A 14708-nucleotide genomic window follows, 5' to 3' on the forward strand; every position below is an offset into this window, starting at 1 on the left:
TACGGCTACTTCCTAGGTGACAGAGTTGCATATCCGGTTGTGGACTATTTTGTGAAGAACCAGTGGAAGAGGTTTGGATTACAGAAATCAATGATGAATGCTAATGGGTTCTTTTTCTTTAAGTTTGCTGATGAAGCTGGTATGTTGAATGTTCTTAAAGAAGGCCCTTGGATTATCCGATCTCAGCCTTTGTTTTTGCATATTTGGTCTCCTACTTCTAAGTTAGAAAAGAAGGAGGTAAAGAAGTTGCCAGTGTGGGTTAAAATCCATGATGTTCCGCTCGCAGCGTATACGGAGGATGGATTGAGTATGATTGCTACGGCTATTGGTGAGCCTAAGATGTTGGACACGTACACTTCATCTATGTGCACAGATAATTGGGGGAGGAGTAGCTACGCGAGAGCGTTAGTAGAAATTTCAGCTGAAAATGGGTTTAAGGAGGAGATAGTTATGGCAGTTCCAGAGTTGGAGGGGGAAGGCTTTAGTAAAGTGGTTTTGTCGGTTGAATATGAATGGAGTCCTCTTAGGTGTGCTCATTGTAAGGTGTTTGGTCATTCTGATGATTCCTGCCCGAATCAGCCTAGGAGGGCTCCTAAGGGGCCGATCACTGGTCAGAACAAACATGAGGGAAGCAATTCCCGGAAGCAAGTGAAACAACCGGCTGTAGACAAAGAGGGATTTACGGATGTGGAGCGAAAAAAAGCGGCTAGGAAATCAGGGTTTCCTGTTAATAAGCAGAAGCAGAAATTCGAATATCGGCCGATTGGATCCAAGCCGCAGGGTGGGGCTACTACCTCAGGTCCGCCACCTAGTGTCAAAACGCACAATCCGTTTGATGTTCTATCGGATAGAGGTAAGAATGTGGGTAAAAATGGTGAAGCTCAGCATGACCAGCAGGAATCGGATGAGGAGGAGGTTGAAGAAGTCTACAATGAAACTAGTGCATTTATGACATCGGGCACTCATCCTTTCTCCTCGAAAGCAGGGGCAAGCACCTCTTCTACCAAGTCCTTGAATGGATAGGCTAGCTGTTTTTCGTCTGAAGGGGCTGCTGTTTTGTGGCTACTTTATATTTGATGATGGTGGTTGAGGTTTTGTTTTGTGTTTTTGCATTGTTTGTCTACTAGATGTCGTGTCATGATGTATAGTAGACTAGGATATGGGGTGTTTATTGGTCTTTGGTTTGTTTTGTTTTACATATATGGGGCATGTCCTGTATATGAACTAGTGGGGAACATATCCTCACTACTTGTACTTAATTGCGGTTGCATTTTAATAGAATCACCGGGGTAACCCTTTACCCAAAAAAAAAAAGAAGAGTCCAACACAAGAAGACGTGATCATCCCTGCGGATGAAGTGCATATTGATGACATCCTCCGATTTACAGAACAACCCGTTGAGGTTACAGACTAGAAAGTCAACAAGACCAGGAGGAGCACTGTCAAACTTGTCAAAGTACGTTGGAACACTAAGCACGGACCCGAGTACACGTGGGAACGTGAAGACCAGTTCAAAGAAAAGTATCCCCACCTGTCCAAGAAGACTCCTGCCAGAGCTAGTTCGGCCTGAATTTCGGGACGAAATTCTTTTAACGGGGGGAGACTGTGACAACTGGCACCAAATCGGTAATTTCCGTACACTTTAATTATTGCTTGATGATTACAGTTATGTGCTTTAATGTCAACATTATCTGATTAAATACAATACAACTGAATTCATGCACGTTTTATACTACAAAATATTGCTTTATGGATTAACAAGAGCGTTGTGTCAGAAACACTAGTAAACTCACCGATAAAACACAATATGCCAACAACGCTGCAGAAAGCAGTCAGATACTAGAATTGGGGCCTAGGTGTAGGTCCAGCGTCAAGAATACATTAAAACCCAAGAGTACATACAAGGGTCTACATATATACCATCCGAAAGCTAAAATAAGCACTAAAAAGCACCCGAAATGTACTTTAAGTGCAGAATTTTACTAAATTCAGCTCAAATCAGCTTTTTAACCTCAAAATATCATGCAGAATTTATGTTTTATTATCCAGAATACTTCCCCAAGTGTTGGGAATTGAAAGGGTTACAAAAGAACACTTAAAGGACACTAAACGGTGCAGTTTAGCACTTTAACGAGCCGGTATTTAACCGAACAACCGGACATTACCCAGAATATCAAAATATTATTAGAAGCATTGTTTTAATGTTACAAGGCTAGATATGACCACTAAACATCATATTACATCCTAAAACACCTAAACACACTTAACACTAAATTTAACACTTGGGTTATAACTAGAACATCTAACTTGAAATTGAAACCAAACTAGATAACCCCCCCCCCCCATAACCGTATGGACAAGGGCCCCACATGAGGATTTTGTGTTAATATTTTATTGCATCTTGTCTCCCCTTTTCTAACACATTACACATTAGGTCATGACATGTTGGTGTATTATAAGTTAACACACAAGTTCAAGACCATTCATTCTCAAACATTCACCACACTTCACTTTTCCTTCCTCCTTTCCCCTACCTCACGGCCACCCACAACCACACTACCATCCTCATTTCCATTCATCCTACAAGCAATCCATGGTGATTTAAAGGTGTTAGAGATCCTACAAGGAAGCTTGGTGGCCTTGGAAGTGGAAGGACCTCTCTTATCTTCTTTTATCCACTCATTTTCTTCACTTGAAACATCCCTATCCTTGTGCTAGTGGTAAGAGTCTTGATCTATCTATTTCGCATCTATTCTAAGTGGTTAATGATGAATCATGTTCAAAAACATCAAGAACACTAATGAATCATATGAAGAAAACATGAACATAAGCTTGCTAGATGAAGATATCTTGATAAATATAAGTTGTTGTGTTTGTAATTATTGATTGTTGGTGAAAATGATGTTGATCATCATGTAGTCTTGGTAGATCATGATTAAAAACCTAATCTAGCAAGATGTAAGAAAGGAAATTGTTATAGGATGATAGGTCATCCACATGAAAATCATGAACTTGGAAGACCACTTTGTTTTCTTGAAAAATAATGATCAAAGTGAGTAGTAACACTTGTAGATCTAAAGATTTATGGATAATTTCCCAAGAAACCAAGTTAAAAATACAAGTTTTACTTAACCTTGGTTCTTAAACAAACAAACCTTATTTTTGGTGGTTAATAAAGTGTAGAAGTATGTGAGTAACAAGAAAAACCCATGAAGAAACATTTTTAGAAAATATGGTCATAAGTTGTAAATGACTAGATCTTTTAATAAAGTGATTTACAAACAAATAACCATGTTTTTATGAGTAACTAAACCTACTAAATAACATGGTAAGTTACTACAAGTTTTTACAAAAACTTCAAGTTCATGATATAGTGTGATTTACATGATTTTGGCTTGTAGTAAGACTTGAATGAGTTGTTGATGCTTGTTGGTGGTTTTAAAAAGAAAATAAACACATGTTTTGAAAACATGGGAAACCTCCATTTTTAGGGGAAACTCTGTCAAAATTCTTACTTAATCCCTAAAAATGTATGTCAAGGCATTTACCAAGGTTTCCCAAATTTTTTTTTTGTGTGTTAAGAAATGATGATTTCTTCAAGGTTAAAATTGATATTAGGTATGTATATTTTTGAGAAAAATATATATATTTATTGATCACCAAATTTTGTGCTAAGTGTATGTGGTATATATTATACGTGATAGTGTATTAGGGCTTGAAAATACACTAAGTGCTTCTAAGAAGTAAGGATACAAAATACACATACAATATACTTAGACAAATACAAGAAAATATATTTGTGAAAATATATTACTTGATAGAATAAATTACTTGGACAAGTTATGAACATGAATTAAAGATTTAGACAAAAGACGTAATTCGGGTGAAAAATACAAGATACTTATATTTATTGTTGAGAAAATAATATAAGTAAGATACTTAGTTAAAAATATAAAAATTATTTTTAACACAAGAATACATATACAAAAATAGTGACTTGTGCTTGTGCGATACAAGTCTAGTGACTAACGATAATAAAACACGTTTAGGTCACGACGCATTATAAGCGAAACCCGGTGAAGTTTACGACGCAAGGAACGCAAAGTTGTGAGTTCATGTTCCCCCTTTTCTTTAACTGTTTTAGTTTTATAACTTCGGGGGTGAAATACATGTTATAAATGTTACAATGTTATAAATGGTATGATACGAAAACAAGAAGCACTCTTGGTGATAACTAGTACCAAGTATGATGGGTTTTGAGAAATGATACGAGAAATCGTGTCACGAATAGGGTACCATAAGCACCATTAATCATGTACATACTTGATCCACAGAACAAAAGGTTAGATCTAATGGGTACCAGGGCAGCCCCACTCTTGGTGATAACTAGTACCGAGTAGTGTTTTTGTGTCTCCGTCGTGAATCGACAACTGGAAAAATGCCTATGGGTTGGTTGCTTCCTATGTCGTGTCACATGTTAATGGCTTTGCAACCCATTAGCAACTTGATACATACAGGAATACTTGAGTTATACAATGTGACACCTGTGTCACCGCGACCATCAAACAAATACCAAGCCAATGAAATATTGTATTTCATACTTGGGATCTCGTATAATATGTGTATCTTTTGCACATATCAATTCTTGTTCAATTTCAAACTTTATATCGCTTTCTGGAAAATTATACGCAAACTGGTACGTAGACGTACTCAGTTTAAATGCGACAAATACTCCGGAACATCAACATATACTTAACATACCTTAAATAACCTTTACATAACTTAGAAATAAGTTTTGAAGACTTTGGTATGGCAAAAACAAGTTAATTCGCTTACAGGGACTAAACTTGACAAACTGCGAAAGTATGCCAATTTGAACTGTAACGAACATTCCGGAACATGTCCATAAGTTAAACATACCATAGATATCCTTTACATAGCTTAGAAATACGCTTTGAGGGGTTTGGTATGCTAAAACAAACTTTTGGACCATTCAGGGGCTAAAAGTGTCAAAAAGTGCACAAGTTTGCACTTTCGCGCATAACTTACGTTCTGAATACATCCGGACATCCAAAAATTTATGTAAGCACTAAAATAATTTATTTTAGTGTTTGGCATAAGAAAAATCCATTCGTCGCGTCATTTGGATCGTTTTTCGCACTTATGCGCATTCCGTCGTAATTAAGCGAACATCGCGTTCGTACGGCCAAACGAACCAACATCCAGCATATTTTTGAGCATGTTTCATGTCCACAATGTTTAGGCATCATTTTAGGGCCTTAAAGTTGGCTTTACGGGCCTTAGAAGTGTCGAAAATGGCTTAAATATGCAACAGGGACCAAAACTGCCATTTCTGAAAGTTTGTGCAGATCAGACATGCCCAGGCGGCCCGCCTGAGTTTTGTCTATATGCTGACGCGGGCCGCGTGGCCCCTGCAGATGCAGAAACTTGTTTTTTTGGCTGAAGTTGGCCTTTCAAACACTCCAAAGGGCAATGCCCTTTCACAATCTCAGGAGTTAAGGGTCATTATGAGCCACCACAACATCTTGACAAGTGTACGCATAAGATCGTGGCACGATATTCAAGAAACGATCCTAACGGTTTTGCTTTTCCTATAAATACCCCCCCATTTGTGTTAAAACCCACAAAACTGATCAAAGAGCTCTAAGTTGATGCCATTGCTTCATACCTGAGCTCTTGGATCGAGTTTAGCTTTCAGGGACCCTTCGTAAGTGTTCTTTCGTTCTTTTAATCGCTTTCTAGTGCTAAAGTCAAACTTTGTTTGACTTTCTGCGTTGACCAGCCTATGGTCAACACGAAGTTCATTGGAACTTCATAACGTGAGCGTGATCACGATGGTTATAGTACGTAGTGACTATACCTACTGATTACCACGTTATCTAGGCTCAGTGATGAGTCGTCGTTTCGGCCAAAATGCGCATTCTTGCGTATTTTGTAACCAAACTACTCGTGAGTATCAAAACCGTTTGTTTTGATACCAAACCTATTTTCTAAACTTAGTTAAGCGTGTTCTAACATGCTTAGCTCGTCACTTTTAGTTTAGTGCTTATATAGGTTCGTAAGGTAAGCGATCTAAACAATCGCTTATACTTTCGAACCCAACCCATTTGGTCGATCTTTAGGATCCGACCAAACACATTAGGTGACCATAGCTGTAACCTTCCGAGGTTATACCTTATGATCACGATGTTAGGCATTCCAAACGCGTTCTACGCGTTAAGGTAGCATAAGCTACCTAAACGGGTCGTAATGGGTCGTAAGCACTTAGGCTAGGTTTCATTTTAGTATAAAGGCTTTGTTAAACCATATTACACGAGTCTCCATACTCGTTTAGTTTACGAACCCGCATACTATCCGATCCTCCGATTTAGGTCCGGTATATTAACATAGTTACCTATATTAGGTGCGTTGATATCCGTGATCTCTAGCGTTATTTGGTTGTTATACAAGAACTTCAAAGCAATCTCAGGTGAGTACATAGAACCCCATCTTTTACATGTTTTCGAGGAGTCAATGTGAGTACATTGAACCCCTCTTTTACTGTTTTCCAAACTGTTTTGGGGTGAAACACATGTGCCTACTTGTTACTTTCATGCTTTCCTATTTTCACATCATATACTTGCTATGTTCATTAGTACATTTATAGTACATGATTTCAATACGTTATATGCTATGTATGCCCTTTGTGTGCATACTTAGTACATCACTTTACAATACATCTCATGCTACGTATGCCCGTTGCGTGCATACTTAGTACATCACTTTACAATACATCTCATGCTACGTATGCCCGTTGTGTGCATACTTAGTACATCACTTTACAATACATCTCATGCTACGTACGCCCATTGTGTGCATACTTAGTACATCACTTTACAATACATTTCATGCTACATACGCCCATTGTGTGCATACTTAGTACATTGTTTTACATTGCATTTCTGTTGCATATGCTCATCCATCATATGAACATATTATACTACATTTCAAACCGTTGTAACCATTTGACTATGTGAACGGTCTTAACCCTGTGATTATATGAACCGTTTGTAACCATTGAACCGTGTGAACCAGTTGTATCTGTTGACGTGATTTACATTTGACAATAGACATTTGACTATACATAAACATTTCTACCATGGTTAAACATTTCATCTTGATGGTTTGGTTTGAGCAAGTGATCTAAGTAACGAGGCGTGTGTAATATGATACAAGCATGGTGGATACGCCGCTGGTACTTCCTATATATAAGTGTTTGTATGGTATTGCATATCGTAGCGTTATTTGAATCATTTCAATTTGAGACATATAACATTTTATACAAATAACACACTTTTCACGAGACATTGATTTACAAACGACTTATCTTATACAAACTCATTTTACATAGTTATCCATTTAACCATACAATGTTCTCTTATTTATACATATCATCTGATCTTATCGTTTTTCAAATAATTTACAAGACAAAGCAAATTACAAGGTTCATGACTAAACATTTTCTCAAACACAAGTCATGAATTCCGTTTTCACAAAACCAATGTATCTCACAGGCATTTTTATGCTGACGTACCTATTTTCACATGTGTTTTCAGGAGATGATGCATAGGACTTATCAAGACATACTTAGGCGGACCTGTGCCTTAGTGACTTAAAACGAGACAAGAACTAGTTAAATTATGTTATGTACTCTTTGGTTCTTGTTTAAAACAATGTAAACTTTCATGTTTGATAAATAAAACGAAACTTCTTTTGCCATGGATTTGAAACAATTAATTCTATTACAACACTCCCCGACGTTTCCGCCACGATTTGTATGTTCTTTGTGGTCGGGGTGTGACATACCAAAATACATGATTTATACAAGAAAACTTGATTTATACATGAATACTCGATTTATACAAGATACACACCATGTTTTTCATACAAAGTATACAAACGTTCAATACAAGAACTGCATGAATTCACACCAACATTATGTTGACGTTTTTGCAAAACTCACATGTATTTCAGGTAACTAAAGGTGGATGTGCACGCGGGGTCTTACTCATGCTTGTGGATGTCGTCTATGTTTATCTTTAAATAAAGTTGTAAACTTTCAAGACAATGTTATGCTATCTCGTGATGTAAACGCTAAACTTATGTTTTCAAGTTATGAAATGTTTGGTATTTGAAGTTATTTTTATGAGCATGTAGTATGTTTACCTTTCGTATGCAATGAGAACCTTTCATGATCACACCTCATGCTTCCGCCACAGAAAGGGGTGTGACAGATTGGTAGCAGAGCTGCGATTGTAGTGAACCAGGATTCCTTCTCGAGTCTAGTCTACAATCTCTAGGATCCTATCATGAAAACAATTTTTCAAAAAGTTTTCATTGCATAAAACTTTCGACGACATCCACTACCTGAAACTGTTTACTGGAGTCAAGAAAAGACACTATGAGACTTAGGGTGCACTAGAGTAGCACTTGTCTTTGATTAACGAATTACTTACAATTATGTGTGGTAATTGATATATACATATACTAGAAGTAGAATGTCACACGTATATGTGACTTTTCCTGAAAACAGTAACCTATCTGAAGGAAGAGATACGAGGTGAAACGAACTGTGCGGACTGTGCAAGGAGTTACGTAATTATGGATGCATACATACTTATGGAATTCAGTGCACAGAAACCACAGCAAGTCTTGTCACGTATAGCTCCCCTCAGTACAAGAAAAGGGCAAACGTAAACACCCCACCCCCAACCTATTAAATACTCTGCTAGAGTAAGAATTGTTTGATGTCATTGATGTGGTACATGCTTGTATATATATACTACTACTGTCTCGTAAGACGATATTAGACAAATGTCTAACCCTATTGTGTTATGTTCTGTCAGAACATGGCACCCAGAAGAGCTGTGAACGCTCGTGATCAACCTCCTCCTCCCCTACTACCAAAGACTGCTGAAGAGCTGAACGCTCTACTGGAAGAAAGGATCTCCGCTGAATGAACAGTAGTTTTAGTTTATTATTAAATTAAAATTAGAATTAGAATTAGAATTAGAATTATTTAAAATTAGAATGGAATGAATAGTAACATAGTTAAGAGATGAGCAAATGGTATCGGGTATAGATACCGGTCTCAAATTTACTAAACCGGTGTATTTTCGGTACCGGTTCTGCACAGGTATTCACCGGTTTTTACCCTCAAATACCGGTGTCGTACCAGTACCGACTGGTACTGTACCGAACCGTACCATACTAGGTATATTCGGTACCGGTACCCACTTTCGGGGATTTCGGTAACGGTATTTTCGGTACCGGTTGGTACGGAGCTCATCAAATCCTGTAGCAACGCATCAATGCAAGTAATTGCACCGTTTAGATTACTTTTCATACACACAGTAAGTAAACTGTATTTCGTTTGAATGAGGTTTTATATACACAACAACTTATTTTGCTTTATTTTTTGTCTTTTTCTGTAAGTACGAGGCGAACCGCACCGAAGACAGTGGAGGACCAAGCAATGGTAGACATAACGGACATGAAGATTCGTCTGGAGGAAATGCTGCTCAAGGTATCCTTAAGACAATTTGCGAAGCATGGAGAAATTCATGAACAGTCTTTGTTTCATTATTTCTTCGATTGCTCACGTGTGAATTGGTTGGATCAATTATAGGCTGCACCTTCAAGCAGTTCCTCGACTGCAAACCACTGAACTATGATGGCACTGGAGGTGCAGTGGCATTTGTACGTTGGACGGAAAAGATTGAAGCCACTATCCGCATGAGCAAGTGTACCGCGGATCAACAAGTCACTTTTGCTACTGGGTTCTTTGTCGATGAAGCTCTGACGTGGTGGAATTTGCAAGTTCAAACTCTGGGTGATGATGCCGCGTATGGCATGACGTGGGATGAGCAAAAAGAACGTATGAGGGAGAAGTATTGCTCTCGTGCTGAACTCCAAAGGTTGGAGACCGAATTTTGGCATCTGACCATGGAAGGTGCTGACATCACTGGGTATACTCGAAGGTTCCACGATCTGTCAAGGGTGATCCCCTACATGGTAACACCTGAATTTAAGCGCGTTGAACGCTACATCTGGGGATTGGCCCCGGAATTTCGCAGTTTTGTAACTTCGGCCAAGCCTGCAACAATCACTGAGGCTGTAACTCTGGCTGTCAGCCTTACTACAGATGCGGTTCGAAACGCGAAACGAAACGTCGAAACACAACTCGTCGGAGCCACTCGATCAAATGACCATTCGATCGCACGGCCATCCGATCAGATTGCCATCCGATCAAAGTGTCATCCGCCGATGAGCCATCCGACACCTGGACTCCACTTTCCTCTTTTGGTAACCTATAAATACCGCCTGTCACATCACAACAGTGATGTGACAGCTCTCTCATTCGACCAGCACGCTCAAGGCCAGTTTTCTCTCAATTTCTCGCGATTCTTGTAAGTTTTCAACTCAAATCTTGTACTTCTATGATCTAGACACACTTCTTCATCATTTTCACCTTTGAATCTTAACTTTTAACCGTGAAATCAGCAGATTTGAGGTGTTCTAGGAAGATGTCATCATGGAGTTCTTATGAACTTCAAGCTTTGGCCTTAATCCACCAAGAACAACTCAGATCTGAAGGATTTCCACATGAATAAACACTATTCTCACCTAGATCTAAACATTTTCAAAGTTAAAAGGATTGAAAGATGCTTTTTCAACTTTATTTCAACTCTTTTACACTCAATGCACTCAAAACCGATAGAATCGAAGCTCATTCAGGCCTTCTACTCGTTTCTAGTGAAGTGTCGGTCCTAGATCTGATTCTTATCAAAGAGACAACCAATTTCGGATTGAACATGAACAACCGTCAAGAACAGCTGACTGGTCGGAGTAGGGTGATTCATGTTTGATCGGACGACTTGGGACTTGATGAGGTTCCGTTGTTTAGTATGTTATCATACCGTCTCGATCAAACCGCAAAATCTTCAAAAATAATCTAGTTTCAAGATGATCAGATTCATTGGGATGGATTGCCGTCCGATCGGATTGCCATCCGATCGGATTGCACTTGAGCTTTCAACACTTAACAATTTTCAAGTTTTCAAAAGATCTGAATGTCGAACGGATTGCCATCCGATCGGATTGCCATCCGATCGAACGTCGATCTGATCGGTTGACATTTGGAACTTCAACACTTAATAATTTCTCATAATTTTCATAGATCATCAGTTCTAACGGATTGCCATTCGATCGGAAGACTATCCGATCGAGTGACTGTCCTGTTGTGAACTTGTTTGCAACTAAAAAGTCTCGCCAATCGGATTGCTATCCGATCGAACGACCGTCCGATCGATCGACCTGAAGGTTAGAGACACTTCTCTGATTTTAAAATGCTACAACAGAAAACTTCAAAGTCATCATACACAAACACATGCTTCTCAAACGAATGTCAATCCGACCGAATGCCCATCCGATAGGATGACCATCTGAACAGATTGACATCTGATAGGATTGCCATCCGATCGGATTACCATTCAACACTTGGTTCTTTGCACCGTTTATCATGCCCTTCTTCACTTATGCCATCGTTAACTGATCAGGCTTGCTCTAGCGCTCCCTTCAATCCAATCACAGATTGTGTTTAGCAGCTACCATCTCTGTGAGTATACTCGAACCCTTTTTGCTTTACACACTTTTCGGTGTTACATACGTTACTTAATCAAATCACAATCGACACACAACGCAAACACTATTTATACGCTGACCGTGATTGCATGTTACATGTCACACCCCCAAAATCCACGTGCGGAGTATCACCGCTTGGGAGCGTGACTGACCAGGATCAAGCCACCAATCATATAGAACAATATATATAATAAAAGTAATTGCCATTAAACCAAACAAAATCCATATGAATGGTGTTCCAAAACATAAGTAAGTTATCGTTGTTTAGCGGAAGCGTATAATCAAAACCCATCGTAATATAGTATCAAATGTTATAAGTGTTTAAAGAAACAATCACGATCCAAGCCCACAATGACCAGCTCCTCCATGTGCAAGCTCCATGTACCTAACGACCTGCAAGGCATGTAACAGAGGATCAACAACTAGTTGAGCGAGTTCACAGAAAGTAAATGCGTAATGGTAAGTTCGTATGTAACAGGTGGCTCTACTGGGCCGTTAGTACGTTCTATTGGTGGGGGCTTCCCATGTTGTATAACCACTAGACTACTCGTAACCATAAGTATCCTTCACAACCGAGGATAGGAATAAGTATAAGTATCCTTCACATCCGAGGATAGTAATAAGTATAAGTATCCTTCACATCCGAGGATAGTAATTTAGTATGAGTATCCTTCACAACCGAGGATAGTAGTATGTATAGGTATCCTTCACAACCGAGGATAGTTGTAAGTATAAGTCTACGTAGATTGTAAGTATGTGTCCTGCACAACCGAGGACAGTGAATAGCATAAGTATGTGTCCTGCACAACCGAGGACAGTGGTATGGTAGTCTAGTATTAGTGTCAGTACGAATCTATTCAACCTTATTCCTTCAATCCCATTCCCAAGCCCTTGGGAATCCCATGCCTTAGTAAGGGTGTGAACTCACCTTGGTTTGCTCGGTATGTTATTGCTTCTAGGGTTTGCTAATCGTCTAAGTCCGTTACACACAACCTAGGATGTATTGCACATGATTCGATGTAAGTATTTTACGTTCAATTACGTTTTCAACTCTTTGGTGTTCAAACAGTAACATACGGTAACGTATCGCACAGTAACATGCAGTATCATTCAGTAACACGTATCATCATAATCAGACAGTATCACATAGTCGTATGCAGTAGTAAACAGTAGCATGCAGTAGCAGGTTGTTCCTCACACGAAGTTCTGAACTTGGTATCAACATAACACAGTCTTTTCAACCATTAACAACAGTGAATTATGAGAGCATATATTTAAAGTTCGAACAACGCATCATGCGTATGAAATTTGAGCACATATACAACATTCAAGACTTAACAGATTCCACAACAGTCATCATACAGCTCAGAGCTTCATATAAACATTCACAAGGTCATGCACCTCTCAAAACTCAGACAAGTATGGGGGGGGTCTCCCCTGTTCAAAACTCGGATAGCACACGATATGTCACAAAAATCGGACAAGAGTTTCATGGATGAAACTCGGATCAATTCATGGGGGGTTTGGGGTTACAAATTCGGACCAAAGGGAAACTCTTTCATAATTTCATAAAGTCGGACTAGGGTGGAACTCAAGAAAACTCGGACCACATGAGGATCCATAAACTCGGACCTCCTTCCTTTGTTAAGAAACTCGGACCTCACTTTTTAACAAACTCGGACAAGGAGTTTGTCCATTCAAAACCTCGGTCATGGTGCTAAACTCGGACCACATCAAATCTTATTAACAAAATTCGGACCTAGACTCTAAACTAATCTCGGACTAGGCTGCCCATTAAACTCGGACGTACAGTTGTGAGGAAACTCGGACAAGAAGCATGCATTTAAGAACCTCGGACTTGATTATCTCAAGTACTCGGACTTAAGTATATCATATAACCTCGGGCTAAGGCTTTTAAGCATGTTATTCAAAAACTCAGACAAGTCAGACAAACATATGCATATGAAACTCGGATTACACAACTCATGAAACTCAGACAATAATATTTATTCACAAAACTCTGAGCAACAATTTAATCATTCATTCTTTGCATCATAACAGTTACGCTTTTCTTAGGTTCTAACCCTAATATCATACACAGTGACGGCAGAATCATAATCAATCTACTTATGATCAACAACAATCAACCTATAATCATTACAGGAACCATCTATCAATCATACAACCATTCATATTCGTTTCTCAACAATCAGAATCCTTAAACACAGAAACATCACGTGTGAAACTAGGGTTTTTCATGAACACATAATCAAGAAATCAATAAACAATAATCATTTGATAGAATCAAGAAATCAATAAACAATAATCATTTACCTTGCGATGATCCTAGAGAAATGTGGAATCGAAAGTGATGAATAGCCCTTGCCAATGATGATGGTGATGATTGCTAGGAGATTAGAGAGTGTAGTACGTGTTTTGGTTTGTGAAAATGATTAGTGAAATGGGATTAGGGTTAAGTATGATTTAGGTTTCACTAATAACTCTTTACACCCTCCATTATTCTATTTTACAAGAGTGCACTATCTCAATTAATTTCACAGTTTCACCACCAAGTTTATACATTTGACAAGTTTATCACAATTAACACATAGTCATGCACAATCACACAATACACTTCATTGTATCAAAACGTATACAATTCTATAGCAACCAATTGTGCAAATACAGCTACACAATACATGAACGTGCAATAAATGCGAAATGGAAATCTTGGAAATTCGAGTTGTCACATTATCCCCAACTTAAAAGAAATTTCGTCCCGAAATTTGGTACGCACTCACTGAGGAAGCTAGGTAGGTAAGCTGTATTGTTCACTGGTTTTCCTGGGGTGTCACATCATCCCCCCGTTGATTTGGAATTTCGTCCCGAAATTCGGTAGTAGTAGCTTCAGCCTCAGTAGTGGTTGCATTGGCTTCGAATAACTGGGGGTACTTTTCTTTCATTTGGTCTTCGCGTTCCCAGGTGTACTCTGGGCCACGTCGGGA

This window comes from Helianthus annuus, chromosome 17 (assembly GCF_002127325.2).
Source record: "Helianthus annuus cultivar XRQ/B chromosome 17, HanXRQr2.0-SUNRISE, whole genome shotgun sequence".
Taxonomy (NCBI): domain Eukaryota; kingdom Viridiplantae; phylum Streptophyta; class Magnoliopsida; order Asterales; family Asteraceae; genus Helianthus; species Helianthus annuus.